The 14327-nt window shown below is 38.9% G+C and overlaps 1 protein-coding gene across 3 annotated transcripts in view; it reads right to left on the reverse strand.

Annotated features, from left to right (window-relative positions):
- The window catches only part of ntrk3b (neurotrophic tyrosine kinase, receptor, type 3b), a 257785-nt gene that overhangs the window by 226510 nt on the left and 16948 nt on the right, over nucleotides 1-14327 (reverse strand). The window lies entirely within an intron of this gene.

The following is a 14327-nucleotide window of genomic DNA, read 5'->3' on the forward strand; positions in this document are numbered from 1 at the left end:
GGTGTATGGTGTACTTTTTTTCCCACCTTTATTTCTCCAGAGAGGGTTGTTGGAGCCCCGCCCTGCTCCATGTTCATACAGCTACATGGACAAAGAGAAGATTTACGAGAGAAGTGTGGTGAAGCATGCCTTGCAAGTGCACCCTAACAGCAGGTGCTGTGCATATCGAGATTGAAGTGGTGAAAGGAATCCATCGCTGCATCCAAGATCACACACTACATGCCCCATATCCTGACAGCCTCTTTGCCAGGTGAAGAGGCATAACCATGGTAACCTGTGCCAACCTCAGCTCTATGGTAATTTAAAAATATATTACGGCCACCAAAGTGAAATCTTACCTACACTTTCTTTAATAAAATGTCTTCAGAATATATTTTAGTGCAGTGTTGAGTTGTTATGCGAGAATTTATGAACAGGAAGTGGGCACCATATTGTTTCTGAACTGTAAAAATGAAGGCTAAAAGACTGTGATCTAACAGCACTGCTAGTAAAATATGAAGATTATGTTACTGTATTCCCTATCTCTCACCTAAAATGTTTCAGAAACACATTTTATCTCACTTATCTCTTAAATGTAATTTTATATTGTTTGTTACCAGCTGGCTGCCATGTTGTTTCCTGTGGAAAAGCTGCCGAGTAGTATAACTGCACCTGTGTGACACCCCCACCAGCTACATGACTCGCCCACCATACCTACACATCAGTCCACAATCAGCCCCCTTTGCTCCTTGGGCCAGAAGCAGAAGCCCCAATGCACATGCTAAGTTAGCTATTAGCTAGCTGTGAAGTGAGATGGTTAAGGGTAATATAAGGTTAATGGGAAGGGTTGCATCTGGTTACTAATACAGTGAATCATGTCTTCCTGTATTATGAATTATAAAGGGGATTATTGCTATACTGGTCTCTTATTTACAGTGTTGGTGGCTGTGTCTTGTACTAGTGGTGGGTGCGGTTTGTGGGTGCATGTCGTGTATGCTACAAACAGAATGTGTCTGAGCTGTACATATCTCAAAATGGCCAAGCTTACATTACGCTACCCACCATTGGGAGCATTTATTGGTCTAGTGTGGCACAGTGCATCCTGGAAGCTGTACGTTTTCTATCCTTTTGAGCAAAAGTAAATGCTGCAGTCCTTTTTCCCAGTGTTCTCCATTCATGTGGCGCCAGTTTCAAAAGTATTTGCTTCTCTCTACTGCATAGACAGCCCAGTTATTGAAAAGACCAGCAGTGAAATACTTCTTTAAATCTAAGTGTTATTGATGTTACAGAGCTGTCGCAGTCGCTGTCCATTATTAAGATTGACATCTACTACATTGCATTGTGGGATATTTATGTACATGCGTAGTGCCCAGTGTTTGCATTCTAAATGTCAACACCAATAGTAGCCAGTTAACTACTATTGGTTTCATATTAACTTCTAGACATTCTAAAAATCCCACAAACTGTTTTAGTGCCTTTAGCATGTTAGTATGGATTTCCGTAGAAAGCCTATAATCCACTTTCCTCTCTTATTTTGTCCCAGTATTGGTCAGGAGACACAAAATGACCATGCATGCTGAACGAGTCTTCCTTTGATAAACGAAGTTTAAAATTAAAAAACGATTCAGTGTTCATATTGGCAGATGGAAACATCATGGAGACAAACTGGCTTGCTGTTCTTCTCTACCGCATTTTTACTGGAAAAATATGAAAACCAGGCAAATTGTGACAATTTGTCTCAATTACATTAACAGCAGAGACTGTGAGCTGGAGAATATGATATCGATATTAAAGTGACAGGCAAAATTGACCAAATTACAGCTATATTAAAAATGATTCCCCCACATAGAAACGATGGATTCAGCACTAAGGATGGAGCCCAATTTTTCCAGCAACTGCATCTGAAAATCCATGGGGACAGATAAATGGAGGGAAAGAGAGAGTGTAGAGTTCAGTATAAAGCGAAATGAAAAAAAAAAAAAAAGCAGGAATGAAATTTCAATTGATTGCTTTAGTTATCAGAGGTTTCCCAGGGACTGATCCTCTAGGGGAGGGATGGCCCGAAATATGGACCAATCAGCCAAATAGTTGCTTCTACTAAGTGCTGGTCTCAGTGGACCTGGCCATTATTTGAGCTACAACACTCTACAGTCCTTTTTAAGAGCACTACACAGACTGTGTGGGTAGTTACTGTATACTGATCATAGTGTATAGTTAATGATGCCTACCTACCCGTTCTCCATTGCCTTCACAGCCCTTAACTGCACACCTGTCAATAACAATCACACCAAGAACTGCTTTTAGGAAGCGCATGCAGTGGCTGGCAATATCATTCTACACTTTCAGTCCTTAGTCTCCACCATTCTTCAAATCAAACCTCTATTCTCCTGTGCTTTTTATAATCATAAAATCAGTATAAAAGAAGGTCATATTCTATTCCTGATTCTAATAATATTCTTAGAGAATATTATTGTTCCTGGTTAATAACTCACGTTGTTAAGCTATGAGAAACTTGCATAAAGTCGCACAATGTTTGACCATTCATTTCGTTAAGAGGGCTTTGCATATTCTAGACAGTACTAGAGCCTGTGGGCTATTGTAGTGTGTGTGTGTGTGTGTGTGTGTGTGTGTGTGTGTGCACGCGCGCATACATGCATCACACTCAATTATGTGAAAATAATGAACTATAAAACTCCAATACTTAATCATTTATATTACAGACTGTGGTGATTGAATTATTTTATTCTTTTCCTACAACTAAACTCAAAGTGCAGCTCTATACAGAGTGAAAATAACTTTCAGTTTACCATTCAGTGTACTTCCTGCATGTGTGATAGCTGTGCTTCTCTGAAGCCATGCCAGAGCCATCAGCTCAAAGTGTTTTAACGCTGCTAATATTCCCAGCCAGGATGCCGTCCCACGGCTGCCCCCAGACTGTTCTGTGTCACTGGTTTGCCGATCCAGCCCTGGGTGGAAACTACCTAAGCCTCTGAGTGTCACTGTTCGCTACAGGCTCCGCCAATCCGCAGCAGAGATTTGGCAGGGCTAAACATCGTGGGAGCATTGGTCCGTGCTCTGAAAGGTATCAACACTTCGCACATGACTAAGCTCAAGCCTTTCTGCCCAAAATGAAAATGACTATAATTAGTGTGCCATTTTGCCAAGTGTCATCAGGCTATGATCCTCTCCGGATTCAGCTCCATTCTAGAGTTACTCAGCAGCAGCAGCTCAGAAGGCGATGGATCTGCACATCAACCGATGTCACTTTCAACACTGTACACCTCCATCTGTGTGGAATAATAAGCAGTGTACGTCAACACTGGCAACCCGCAGTTATCATTACACCATTAAATGTTCTGAATCTTAAACACAGGCCATTTGAAAAGAGCAGACATGCCCTGTGAGTGTCTCGCTCATAAATTTGAAAATGTATGTATAACAATGAGAGGAGTCAGTCCTCTTTGTTTTCATGGCAACCAAAAACTTAAATCAGTGAAAACTGATTTTGGGGGGCTTGAGAACCAGCTGTAAGCACAACATTGACAAGTTATCTCTATATGAAGCTGCTACTGGTATAGTCCATATGCACTGAGTTAATTTGGAGCTGCATTTCTTATGGCCTGGCAGATAAATCCAATATTCTTATATGTATTTTTAGCTTTGTTTAGCCACCATCAACTCCTGAGGGAAATATCTGGCTCTTTAGCTGCTAAATGCACCACTCTTTACTCCAACTGGTTGCTAACTTTGTCTGTCTGCAGCGTCGTGGGTTTATTTAAGCTTTATTGCTGATAACGGCTTCCTACTACTCCTAGAAATGTAATGACAACGGCGACAGTGAATCAAAACAGAAAAGCTGTGGGACATAAAACCAAAATAAGTCAAAATATGCTAACATGCTCTGTGGAGCTGAAGGAAACTGCAGGGTTGGTTGATAATTTTCTTAAGTTTCTGTCACAAGCAACTCCTTACAAGTTTTCACTGAGCCATAAGTAATATAAATATATTGACATGCTCAGCTTTAAGTAAACAACTATTTCTTACAATAGTATTATCAGTAAATGTACAATTTCTGCTGTTAAGGGTTTCATTGAGTTTGTGGATATCATATTTTGGATTGCAGAGTCCTGGAAGGTTTGGGTCAAAATAAATTACTGTGAACAATTTCAGCGACTGCCTGCTACCAATGTGAAACAAGGAGAATCGTAAATGAAACAAGTCCACAGCACAGCTTTTTTTGTTTACCTCTGGTAGAAAAAGAAGCTTGAAAAAAGTAAATCCATTAATAAATCAACAAAACACTGAAAGAGGCAAAAGGATATAAAATTTATGCTGAGATATGAAATTATTTTTTAAACATGCAAAAATCCCAATGATCCTAATCACAGGCTGCTTTTATTATATTCAAGGTTATTGGCCATGAGAAACTCGATGATGAACAGCAGATCTTCCCATTCACTACCACAATAAAACCTTAGCATGATTCAGAGGGATTTCTGCTGCTGTCAGCAGTTATACCTCAACTCTTCTTAGAGCTCCACTGTCCTGCTGAGCATGATAATGTTTAATCAAATAAGTGATCTTATAGCACTGGATCTCTGCCAGAAATGCCATACTGGATGCAAATGTAGGAGACCTTAAGCACAGAGAGAGGCAGTATACTTAATATACATCCCATCTGGAGACCTGCATAATTATTGGAATGATATGCATGGGATCTCGTTCAAACTTAGCACTTCCTGCACACACTAAACACAATCTCAAAAAGGCAGACTATAAAAGTATAGTTTATATGGTTATATTTCTGATTATACTATGGAAGGCTTTGTTCAGTGAGGAAAGTAGAGCAGGGCTGGACAGAACAGGACAAAACAAGGACGGGACAGGATAAGAGATAAGGTGGAATAGAAAACAGGACTGGATATGATGCGATACGATACGATACAGTATCGGATATGATATATTAGAACATATGATAGGAGAGGGTAATAATAGAATAAAATATGGGATAGAATAAGCTACAGGATGGGGCAGCATAGAGTAGGATACACAAAATAGGCTAGGACAGGTAATAGGATTGGATGGAATACATTTAGAATACAGAATAGACAATAAGATGACATCCTATCCTGAGAATAGATAGGACAGCATATGATATACGTTCTAAAATAAGGCAGGGACCAGAGAATGCATAAAAGAACATATAAGATAGGATATAGGATCTGAGATAACGCAGAGAAGAGATAATGCAGGAATAATGTATGACAGGAAAAAGGATATAGGATATAGGATTGGAGATAACACATGGAAGAACAAAAGATAGGATAAAGGATCCAAGATAATGCAAGGAAGAGATAACGCAGGGAAGAATGTATGATAGGATATATGATATATGATATAGGATATAGGCTCATAGATAATGCAGGAAAAAATGAAAGGTTATAGGATCCGAGATAAAGCAGGGAAGAGGTAACAAGGGGAAGAATATATGACAGGATATAGGATACAGGATTGGAGGTAACGCAGGGATGAGATAACACAGGGAAGAATATAAGATCAGATTTAGGATCTGAGATAACCATACCATTAAGAACAAAAGATAGGATATAAGATCCAAGATAACACACATAAGGGATAATGCAGAAGATAAGGAAATAATATAAAATAGAATAAAGGCTCAGAGATAATGCAGGGAAGAATAAAAGATATGATATAGGATCCAAGATACTGCAGGGAAGAGATAACGCAGGGAAGAATGTATGATAGGATATAGGATATAGGATTGGAGGTAATGCAGGGACGAGATAATGCAGGAAAGAATATAAGATCTGATATAGGATACAGGATTGGAGGTAACGCAGGGATGAGATAACACAGGGAAGAATATAAGATCAGATTTAGGATCTGAGATAACCATACCATTAAGAACAAAAGATAGGATATAAGATCCAAGATAACACACATAAGGGATAATGCAGAAGATAAGGAAATAATATAAAATAGGATAAAGGCTCAGAGATAATGCAGGGAAGAATAAAAGATATGATATAGGATCCAAGATACTGCAGGGAAGAGATAACGCAGGGAAGAATGTATGATAGGATATAGGATATAGGATTGGAGGTAATGCAGGGACGAGATAATGCAGGAAAGAATATAAGATCTGATATAGGATATAGAATTGGGGATAAAGCAGGGATGAGATAACACAGGGAAGAATAAAAAAATCTGATATAGGATATAGGATAGGAGATAACGTCGGGAGGAGTTAACGCAAAAAATAATTTAAAATAGGATATAGGATCAGAGATGACATAGGAAAGAGATAATGCAGGAAAGAATTTGAAATAGGCTATAAGATATAGGTTGGGAGGTAAAGCAGGAATGAGACAACACAGGAAAGATGTAAGATAGGATATAGGATCAGGGAAAACACAGTCAAGAGAAGACTATAGGAAAAGAGATAAGGCAGGAAGGAATAAAGGACAGGATATAGGATTGGATAGGATAGATGAGAATAAAATAGGCTTTGAAAAGCATAGCAAATGAAATAATACAGGACAGGATATGGAACTGAATTAAATAGGATAGATACAGAATACAAATTAATACAAGTGGGCATGTAAAATAATATAAAGTTGCACAGGATAGACCACGATAGGATGAGACAGGATTTGAATGCCATGAATCTAAATAATGAAAGACAGGTCCTTATAGTGTTGGTGCACTGTGACATGATCCTCAACAATGGAAATAGCCCCCTGCACATTTCCATTGTGTGCGACTGTTCTCCACAGCTCCTTATTATGATTCACTTACTTATCTGCACTCGATCTTTATGTTAACAAGACACCCAGTCCCACATTTGACCACCTCCCAGTTATCTTATCTCCCCTGTCAAAACCTTTCATTACTACAGTGTAGAGAGGAAAGGAAAGGAAAGGAAAGGGAAGGAAAGGAGGCACTAAATGTCTGACTGCAAGAAGAGAGGAAGTTAGAGGTGAAGACAAGGAAAGGTTTGAAGTAGAGAGAGACATATTGTGCAGTGAGCTGCATTTAAGGGGCTTTGATTACAGATTATGATGCCATCTGTTGTGAATGGTGGTCACACTGTACATGACAGGCAGCATATTTGATAAGGGATGCGTGCACCTCCTGTTGCAGCTCCTGTTCATCTTGGGCATTGCTGAATAAAGACACCTCTCTGAAGGCCAGTGGTCCACTGTGGGATAAGTCAAGTCCTGGCAGAGACCGCAGAGCTCAGCTTACAGCGTGAGGAGTGGATTAAATGTTCTGCGCACGTCCTTCATGGAGCTAGTCTCCTTCAATTTCAGGATATGATAAATCTGCAGCTGAGGGGCATCTCTCCTGGAGAATTCAATTAGGTAAGAAAAGAGAAGAGGATCACAGTGATATTAGAGAGCTGATCGGAGAGCTCCTCAGCCCTCCCAGTAATGAACCGCTCCGTTTCTCCACCGTGACTAGATTGATTTGACTAGCCGAGCTCAGAGTTCATCCTCCTTTTAAAGTCACTCTCAAAAGGCTGGGTGTCATTGTGGAGAGGAGAAGTTTGAAATTTAGAATTGGACTGAAATATGAGTGATGGTTTGGATTGAGGGGCCGGGGAGTGAAGTGCCTGTACGCTCCGGACACCTGCCAACATGTCGAGATAACCTTTAAGGAACTTTGTGATCTTTTCAAACCTGGCAAGACTTGACGGATCCTTTGGAATCCAAACTGATCGATATTTCAGCTCTGTAATTACTTCACATCTCGATTATCAGTTAAATGCACTCTGAATGGCCTGTCTCTGGTTTCTGGCTGTGCACATGGAATTTATTCATGAACACCAGACCATGTCAATTGCTTTTACAGTAAGTAAACATTCGGCTATAGCGACACTTTTTGCATCTTGTAACTACCCAACTCAGAATACTGTAAGCATCCTATAGTGTCATAATGTATACATTCTGCTCATGTCCACACTCTCTATCTGAAGTTGAGATCAGTTCACAGTCCTGAAAGTGAGTCTCAAGGATGTACCTAATCGTGCGAGTATAAATAGTATAATTAGCTTTAATAGCATCTGATAAGAATCCCTATTATGAGATTACGTGACAAAGGCACGACTATTATCACAATTATGAAACAAAGATATTACCTGGGTTAAATGTGCCCGTGTGTCTACTTCTGATATTAATCTCCATTGACTTCTGGACTTTGATCTGTGTGTACAGCATAGCATCTTAGCTGTTGCAAAAATATGTGATATTTAGAGTTGCCAAAGTTGCAGCATTTAAGCCACAGTCATTATCTCTTGCCAAAGGTTTTAAATGCACCCTTTAAATAACGACTTCATCTGCAATGTTAATCTTGTTCTTAATGCAAAAGTCCAATTTTGATATAACTTCTGGACATTTAGGGACTTAAAAGCTATTGCCCACCTCTCACCTTCCTTATCCAAGCAGTTCCATCAGCTCAGGGAAAAAAAATGTAATTACTTGGTTTAGGTTGAGATACACTTCGCTGCACTCCATCACAGTGTTCCGGTCAAAAAGAAGTCTGTCACTATCTCCCGATTTACAGTTAAAACTGACATTTAGAGATCTTTTCACATCTCTGTTTATATGTCATTTCTGTACCTGACAGTTCTTTATCATCCATTCTGTTTTATCACCCTTTGCTGTTTAGATGCTCTAACCTTCAACCTCTGTAAAAATGGCTGCTAGATATGATTTGGAAAATAATGGTTGTTTTATTGTTGTATTTTTTTTATTATTATTATTATTTTTATAAACTAGCTCAGCACAAAGGATGAGCTCCATGACAAAAATGTAAATGTGACTCTGATTTAGCAACTTTATTGCTACATCCTAAAACAATACATCTAGGTAAATTTATGATGTACCTTGCTTTATTTTTCAATCAAATGTTCATGTTCACTGACTACTTTTGCAGCCCACAGTTGTCCTTGTATCCCTGAGGAGCATAATTGATTCATTAAAATATTCTAATTATTTTTCCCCTCACTTTGTAAGAGAAAATCCAGCACAGAAATTAATTGGACCACCTTATGCATGCCCTCCAGGGTAGTTATAAGTCAGACAACATCAGAACATACTTGTAGCAACAACACTGTGATGGAACGATCTAGCAGTAAACTCAAAGCTATCATTAAATGTAAATTTCAGCATTTTGATGACACTCTCAGTCTGAGACTTGTAAGGTTCACAGAAGAAAAGTGGTTTATTTCCGAGAACACATCTGAAATACAATAGCAATGATTTTACTGTCGGTGTATACAGACCTGCTCAGCATTTTTTTGTTTTTTTTTTACTTGGTGCAGGAGCACACCCCAACATTCACTGATTATACACTGATACGTTGATGATTATAGCATTGAGCTGGTTGAGAGCGATTGAAATAATTGGCTAAATTGCTAAAACATGGTCAGAACTGGAATATCCATATACATTTCACGAGCACCAATGATAAATTTTACATATACTGCAGGTGCAGACTGGACATCTGGGGCCAGATGCATAAAACTATGTGTAGATTTACCATTAAAACACAGTATATCCAAAGACAGAAATATGCATATGCATTTTTTACATCACACTTATAAAGCCACACATACACATGCTTCTGTTTTATGAATCTAAAATATTGTGGAGCTGGGCACACATGCCTGAGCCTCATTTCCACACACACAGTCAATCAATGGATATATAAACGTTCTTTATAATCTTTTTGCATACTGATACTTGTGCCTGTTCCACAGGGACAGAAATATAGACAGTGCAGGCAATGCAGTTGCACTGGGGCCTTTGGGGTGGGGCACCTCCAACAATGTGTTGGGTGCAGAAGAGGCCCTTGCAAGTGATTCAGATTGCCATTTTGGGATTACATCTGTGTTCAGTTCACCTTAAATTAAAAACTGTGTCATTTGCTTTATATGTCCTTGAAAAGACAAACCCATTTCCATCATGGTGTTCATTTATTTTCTTGGTAAAATAGTCAGTAGCAATTTATTACAAAACTATTAACTATTAAAAAAAAACTATTAATTTTAGGGAAAAATTCTCATTTTCTTTGGTATTTTGTCATGTAAAGATATGCAGTAATGATTAATGTGTGTATGTTAATCTTGTCCAATGCCAAGTCTCTATTTAGTCATCTAATGAGACGATACAATATACGGTAACTGGACACAAGTTCTGTCAAGACTGACAAGCACATTTGCAAGCTGAGCGAGCAGTCACGCCTTTCAAAAGCAGCAGTAAGAAAAGACAAGATGTAAAAAACAAAAGGAAAATGTAGCAAAGTTCGCTGAATTAGATATTACAGATACATTGTTAGTAAAAATATATGCCTAACAGTGTGTGTGTGTGTGTGTGTGTGTGTGTGTGTGTGCTTTCTAACTATTAATTAGCGTGCACTGAGGTCATAATAGCATGTACTAGGGCCCGTCCCAACTACCTCACGCCACTGCTGCTCCACCACTCGACCTGTCAATAAGAAATAAGACAGAGCTACTCTACAACTAAGTTGCACCAGTGAGGTTCTCTAACAGAGCAGCTGTCAGTACACACAGCTGCAACTATTTGTAGCACCCATACTGCTAATTCATCACGTTTCAGCAAACCATCATCACTGTAAAATCTAAATCATGATTATTATTAAACATCAGAGGGATGATCAATTATTCATACAGTAGATCTCACACTGAAACTGACTGAACACAGCGCTTTACATAAGTGAAATGATAATTAACAGGGAGATGATGGCTTAAATGTAAATAAAAATATAGATGGAATTCATCACTCATAACTGGCAGACAACCTAAAAACAATACTTGCTGTCACTCAACTTATATTCAGTCTCCTCCTTATCATATCACCTGTCAGCCCAGTCACCAGAAGATCTGCAAACCACAGATACCTTACATTTGCACATTTCCTTTATTAGGAAATATTCTCATCCAGGAAGTATGACAAAAGATGCAAGAAATGTGTGATTTTGGAGTCGCTAGCCCACTCTAGCAATGTGTGTCTGTGATGAGGAGTTGAGCCAATATTTCTAGTCCTGTTTGCCTTGCGTTGGTACATTCTACTTCTTATACCAATGTCACAGTGATAGGCTGATTGTGATATTGTCTTTTGGAAATAACAGAATGATGTGCTTAATAATATGAGCAGAATAAACAATGATCCTCAATCATATTGGAAGACAAAATGCAGACGTTGGATGACTCAGCAAAAACTCAGATTTGAATCAGTGACATTTTTAAGATGATTCTTACAGCATCCGTGCACGTCAAACCATCACTGATTGCAGGTCTGTAACAAGAGGCAAACTCATACCATCCATCAGAGCTCCATACCCTTACTTTACATTTATCCTGTATACTGCAGGGCACACAACTTCCCCAACTGGCAGTAGACATTGGCATTAGCTGATACATCATGAAGTGTTGAACCATGCAATATGAGCCTAGTTCCTCGGGATACTGGGCTGGTATGATCATATATGTGAATGGTCCAATATGTTAAAATCCTTTATTACTTCAGTAATCATTTTTCTAACGGGTTTATAGTCTAAATCCCTAGTTTAAAGTCTTTTAAATACAAAATGGTCCTATTTAAGTAAATAAAAATAAACGATGAAACAGGATATGCTCTCGGGTGTGGCTACCTTCTGATTCACAAGTCACTACCACTGGTGCACCTTCTTGCCCTCAGGCTCTCAGTTAGCTCCACCCTCTCATCCAAGTATTGCTCAAAAAAATAAAACTAAACTAAACAATATGACGACAGGCAAAATGCCAGATTCAATTACAGTCAGTGTATAATGTTTCTGTGCAACTTTTTTAGATGATGGATAAGAAATAACACCCAAAAATTAGAGCTTACATCCTTTTTTTTACTTCTTCATTTTTCTCTGAAAGCAATCTTCAGTCATCTCGGAGCATCGCACTTAGAACCCTACGATTGCCTCTTTTTGTTATCATTTTATTTCAAGAGCAAATTAAGGTGGGTAAAAGAGGATGGGGTGGAGGAGGATGTTATTCTGGTAGAAGAAAGAGGTCTGAGGAGCTGATTTGAGAGTATTCATCTTTCATAAGGAAGACATGTACATCATTTCAATTAGTCATGAAGCAAGACAGTAAGATCACAGTGATGCAACTAAAAAACCGAGTGCAGAGATGCTTCAACCACACACAATAATTTGATTCCTGGTAAAAAATATATTATGTATATTAACTTGAAGCATATAATTTTTTTTAAAATGACACAACGATATGACACAGCTTCAGAGATATTTCCCTGTGAAGACCAGAAATAAGGCTTGAGGGAAATCAAAGCGAAAGGTTAAGCTGAATCATGTGTGTGACACTTCTCCACCTGAGTCCTCGTGCTAATTAGAGCTCTCGATAAATTAGCATTTCCATGTTGCAGAGGACTCTGACAGGAGGAATTTACACATGCAGCAAAGGAACAAGACTCACAGCTGGAATTAAATTCAGCCGGGGTGATATTTAGCCAGGTGTCAAAATAACAGAATGCTATTTTTGCGAGAACACAGACACTGGTTAACAGGGTCGACAGTGAGTGAGGGTGTCCTGTTTTGGGGAGTAAAACGCACTGAGGTGTAAAAGGAGAGTGAAAATAAAAAACCTAAAAACAAAACGGCACTATCATCTGAAAAACAAAGGATCAAAGACTTTTTGTGTTCAAAGGTTTAATTTATTTAAAATTTCACCTCAAAGGGAGACCATTAGGATTAGAGATGCATCCAGACTTTATTTGCCAGGCTGAGCACAGGGAAGTGTGTTTTTCAAGTACAGTGCAAATATGTGTAATTCATTTATACAACCATGCTTGTTCTTTAACAAGATGATATTAAATTGATCAATAGACACAATACTCTTAACATATTACCTCCAACTGTTCCACATGCAGGACACTACCACCATGTAGAACTTAACTGGACTTAAAACGTACATGTAAACATTAACTATGTTTTCTTTTTTAAAAATAGATTATAATCTTGTCTTTTTGGTCACTGTGGATATTTTCATAGACTGTCTAATAACCCTGTTACAATGCACAACAGAGTATACAATCTGATGCTAAAAAATATGGTGACTCCTGGTCTTCACAGCAGTCTGGCTGGTTATAAAATTATGGGTCCTTTGTTCAGGTATTCATCACAATGGTCAAACAAGAAAAATGGTCAATTTCTTTTAAGTGTTGAGTGTGTAGGATTTAGAGGGAACTATATTGGCAAAAATGATATATAATATTAATAATTATATTTTTACGATTATATATTCACCTGAAACTAAGAATTAGTGAGGTTCTTATTACCTTGGAATAAGCTGATTTTATATCTACATATGATGAAACAGGTTGTCTTACACAGAATCCTGTTTCTACAGTCGCCCAGAATGGACAAACCCAACACTGGCTTTAATAGGGCCATTCCTGTTTTAGTGTTTTCGTGCTGACCATCTTGATTCTCCTACATGGTTGGTACATGGAGTTGGTTGCAATCTACAAGCGCACCGCTAGATGCCCCTAAATACTTCACAGTAGGAGCCTATACCAGCTGACATGGACGAGAGGTGGGGTACACCCTGGACAGGTCGCCAGACTATCACAGGGCTGACACTTAAAGACAATTCATGCTCACATTCACACCTACAGTTAATTTAGAGTTATCAGTTAACCTAATGTGCATGACTTTGGACTGTGGGAGGAAGCTGGAGTACCCAGAGAATACCCTCGCTGACACAGGAAGAACATGCAAACTTCGCACAGAAAGGCTCCCCCCACCCCAGAGTTTGATCCCCAAACCCTGGGGACGAACCAGGAATCCTCTTGCTGTGAGGCGACAATGCCACCCTTCAAATAGACGTTTTTTGAAATATGCTTATTTGCTTTCTTGCTCAGACTTGGATGAGAAGACTGATGGAGCTAGAGCCAGGAGTCGAGTTATAGCATAAAGACTGGAAGCAGCGGGAAACATGGCTCACTCCATAGCTCAACCATACAGCTAACTTGTCATTTAACTTTTCAGTTTGCTGTGGATCAAACAAATGTAAGAAAGTGTTATAATTTGTGAGACTTATTGTTGGGGGGCTGGCAGGTGGATTTTAAGGCCTAGCCAGGCGAGCTGTTTCCCCCCTCTTTCCAATCTTCATGCTAACCAAACAGACACAAGACCGGTACTGTTTCCATCACTCATCAAACCCTTGGCAAAACATGTTGAGCTGTTCATTTGTCAAGACTTCAATTAGTTCAGGTGTGCACGGAACCGGTGGTATCAGATCTCTTGGAACT

This window comes from Epinephelus lanceolatus, chromosome 2 (genome assembly GCF_041903045.1).
Source record: "Epinephelus lanceolatus isolate andai-2023 chromosome 2, ASM4190304v1, whole genome shotgun sequence".
NCBI lineage: Eukaryota > Metazoa > Chordata > Actinopteri > Perciformes > Serranidae > Epinephelus > Epinephelus lanceolatus.